A 4,403-nucleotide genomic window follows, 5' to 3' on the forward strand; every position below is an offset into this window, starting at 1 on the left:
CAGACGCTGGTCTTATAGAGTCATTTTAATTTTATTTACTCTGATATATAAAAGGCCCGGAGATTTTATATACTCTGGTATATAAAACGTCAAAAAAGTATATAAAACTATCAATTGAATATAAAATTAAAGGTTCCCACCAGGCTTCTGTGCTGGCTAGGGTTCAAGTCTCCTGGTGGGAAAGTGTTCTCAAGTTGTATAACTTCACTCTCGTGTTTAGGAGAGTTGTGAATCAAGCATAGACATAGTGTTCTCCCATATTAACAGGGACTTGATGAAAAACGTAAAAATGATAGTCATCCTTAAGAATTATTTGACTCTAAAATTCAGGGATGGTCAACTTCTTGGGCTGCTCCCAAAAGATCTGTTGCCGTCCAAAATGTCCATAACACGACGTATCACTGTAAATTGGTCTCTTTAAGCCCAGCTCCTTGACAATATGTCCTAGTCGTAGATCAAAGTTGTGGTTAACAATCTTCAGAAGCTGTTTTGATGTGTACTGTGAGGTGCCATAGTGGAAGATGCTGATGCTTATGGGGTGCACAACACTAATGGCGTAAGATACCTGAACCAAACAGCGTCTACATAATTTGTTTTTCTCCAGTGACTTGGCAACCCATCGGGCGGCATAGGCCGCTGAGCGGTCAATCTTTGTGTAATCTTTGCCAGAGAATGCTCCCCCGCCGTGAGCGCCCCACCCACCGTAAGTGTCAACGATGATTTTCCTACCAGTTAGCCCAACGTTACCTTGAGGTCCACCCATGATTAATTCTCCGCAAGGGTTGATGTGGTATTTCGTTTGAGTATCTATATATTTTTCAGGAATAATGACCTTGATGACCTTCTCTATAACCTCGTCACGCAAAGCTTCGACAGTAATTTGTTCCGAGTGCTGTACAGAAGCGACAACAGTGTTCACTCTTTTGGGAATAACAGCTCCTTGATCGAAGGCATACTGGCATGTGACTTGAGTCTTACAGTCAGGTCGCGCCCACCAGAACGTCCCATCTCTTCGCAGCTCTGCAATCTTCTGATTGAGACGGTGTGCCAGCATAATAGTTAAGGGCATGCACTCATCGGTCTCATCAGTGGCATAACCAAACATCAGTCCCTGGTCCCCTGAACCAGTGTTGTCATCACTGCGCCCGATGTGTACACCATTAGCAATCTCCGCACACTTTTGCTCCAGGGCCAGAAGAATATTACAGGTCTTGTAGTCAAAGCCCTTTCGTTAATCATCAAAACCAATTTTCTTAACAATATCACGCACAATTTGTTGATAATTAACTTAGGCCTTGGACGTAATCTCCCCACAGATCAGGATCATACCAGTTTTGGTACACGTTTCACAAGCAACTTTGGCGTCAGGGTCCTGGCTAAGATGGGCATCAAGCACTGCGTCGCTGATCTGATCGCAAATTTTGTCGGGGTGGCCTTCGCCTACGCTCTCACTGGTGAAGAGGAACGTCTCATGATCTCCATCCATGCTCTCAGCGCACTATCCTGGGGAACGAAAATGTTACTTCTAAGTACTCTTGAATTTGGGACCAGGTTTCCTTGGCTAGATTTTAACTAAATAAAAATCCGTTATGTAAAGGAATATTATTAAAAACATTGACCTAATTGTGTGAAGAGAGAAAGAGAGAGAGAACGCTAACCTGGTCACGTGGAGAGAGAGCAACTGTAAAGCAAGTGTGCAGCTGCTCTGTCTTATAACAAAACTGTGAGTCAAAAAAGAATATGGATCATTTATTTTATTTTGAAATGATTATAAACCATTAAAAAAAACCATTATTACTCATTCTAATTGGAAGAGTGAATGTATAATTTGGTAACCTGTAATCCTTAACTCTTTATGAACATAATAATTCCATCTGGTGAAAGGGATAATAATAATATTGTGTCAATAATTATAGAAGTATTTATTAGTCATATATAAAAATGTAATAGAAGGAACAATAAGATTTGAAATTCAATTCATATATTTCCAACCAGTCTCCAAGGTAAACAGCCTCTGTCAAATGGTAGATAAGATACATTATAAATCATCTTTATTATATGTTGTTAACAAAAAGCTGCTGTACGTGTGGACATTTGTATCCAAGATGTTTTTTCTCTATTATTAATTCTCTCCCGCAACCACCACATTCACTTCTTTTGGGGGGTTCATAATGATTGAGATGACGATGATGTTCCCTAATAATACTTCTAATTTCTAGAAGAGTCTTGGGTATGAAGTATTCAATATGGTCTCCCTCAGCGCCTTCAGCTGCCAACACATCTGCGCGTTCATTTCCATAGATTCCAACATGGGAGGGAATCCACAGGAACTTGACAACTCTTCCCTGGTTGGTTAGTATCTTCACAACTCTCTTAATTTCAGCGACTATTGAAAGATTCTCGTCCCGATCTTTATTTAGGCTTTGCAGTGCTGCTCTCGAATCGGTGCAAATCACTGCACCAGTAGTATTCTGTTCAATAATATACCTTAACGCCATAGCAATGGCAGTTAACTCTGCTTGTGTTGAAGAGGTATAGTTCTCAATGCGCGCTTTTTCCTCATTTTTTGGTGGAAAAAATACATCATCCTTCTTAATTACCGTGTATGCTGCACCCGCCCGGCCATTAATAGGATTAGATGACCCATCAGTGAAGATTTGATCTAGTTCATCTCCAGCTTCATTATAAATTTCCTTAAGATACTTGTGGCTTATTTCTTGGGGTACCATGTTGGTTTTTTTCTTTACCATATCATTGATGATAATCCTGCACGAGTCATTCAGGGGATCCACCCAGGGAGGTAATCTTTCTACAGGCATGAGCTCACGAGCTTGTTGAAGTAGGTGAAGATCTTCAAGGTAGCCGACTGCTCTGTGATGCCATTTTTTGCTTCTCTTGTTTCCCCCTGAAAGTAGCACAGAGCTCAATTTTTTTTTAGCCATGTCATTATAATGGGGATCTCTGGCAATCCTAATTGCAAGCTTAGCATTCAGTTCCACAATTCTTTCTTTAATACTGGGAAGGGATAATAACTCTTTTTGTAGATTGGACATTTCAGCAGTTTTTTTCTTTGGAACTCCAAGAATGATTGAAATGGCTTCATCCTGTATGCTTTCTAGCCTATTCATATCACTTTGTGAATAAGTACATAAAACAGGTGCTGCATTGTCAATGACGGAGCGTATATAGTTTGTGTACATCATTTTAAGTACAGCAATAGAGGCTCCATGGCCATCATTCCAAGTCATAGCTTTCAGTTTCAGTTCCCTGAGTCGACTTTTGCATGTTCCTATGATTTGATTGAGCTCCTCTTTCTTTCCCTTGTTTGAGCCGACGGTGACGCCAAGGTACCGATAGTGGTCAACCTATTCAAGTGTTACACCATTAATTTGCAGTTCTTCATTTTCTCTCCGCTTGCGATGGGAGTATGCTTTTGTCTTGTTTGTGGAGAGAGTGAAACCGAGCTCAATACATTTCCTTCCAAGGAGTTCAATGGCCTGTTTTATTTTATCAAAGGTGGGAGCTTGTATTAGGACATCATCTGCATATCCCACTAGTTGTGTTCCTTCAGGAAAATCAATATTGGCAATTGCATTCATAAGTACATTGAATAGTGTAGGGCTTAAGACTCCTCCTTGGGGGGTCCCGAGTTCCATATTCATTGTTCTTGAGATTGCTCCATTGAAGTAGACCTTAGCTTTCCTCCCTGTGAGGTAGTCTTCAATCCATTTCATGAGTCTCCCCTTGACACCCATACATGCAAGCTCGTCCAGGATCGCAATTCCCTGGGCTTTGTCGAAGGCTCCTTTTATGTCAACAAATACAGAGTACCTAGCCGTGTCATTAACCAGGTAATTAATTATACAATTGGCTGTGCTCCGTCCTTTGACATATCCATTGACTCCTTCCCCAAACCTACCTATTTTGTGTAACAGTCGTTTTAGGATGATCTTTTCCAGCATCTTGCAAGTACATGACACGAGACTGATAGGTCTGTAATTGTCTGGGTCATTCGTTTTGGTATGGGAACAATTTTGGCGTGTTTCCATTGTGTGGGCAGAACTCCATTTAGGAATGATTTGTTAAACAATAGGAGTAGTGGACTCCCAGGCACTTCACACAGTGCATTAAGTATGTCGTAGGTAATGCCATCCTCACCAGGTGCTGTAATTTTACCTCTCTTAACAGCCGCCCTTACTTCCTGGGCTGTGATAGGTTCTCCATATTCGTCCTCACTAGACTGTGCTCTCGCTATTCTAGTTCTTCTGTCATTCTGTAGCAGGAGCTGTTCCATGACGATTTCCGTTGAGAGGGTGGAGGAGGATGCTGCCTTACTCCACATGTGAATTAATTCTTCAGCTTTACTCTGTGGATCTTTGCCTCGAGGCATTTTCTTCCGAGGG

The 4,403-nt window shown here is 41.3% G+C and overlaps 1 pseudogene; it reads right to left on the reverse strand.

The window, feature by feature from the left end:
* Window positions 1–319: 319 nt before the first annotated feature.
* Window positions 320–1,486, reverse strand: LOC123750672 (S-adenosylmethionine synthase-like; annotated as a pseudogene).
* Between the last annotated feature and the right edge of the window lie 2,917 nt (window positions 1,487–4,403).

The sequence above is a fragment of the Procambarus clarkii genome, chromosome 2, assembly GCF_040958095.1.
Source record: "Procambarus clarkii isolate CNS0578487 chromosome 2, FALCON_Pclarkii_2.0, whole genome shotgun sequence".
Lineage (NCBI taxonomy): Eukaryota > Metazoa > Arthropoda > Malacostraca > Decapoda > Cambaridae > Procambarus > Procambarus clarkii.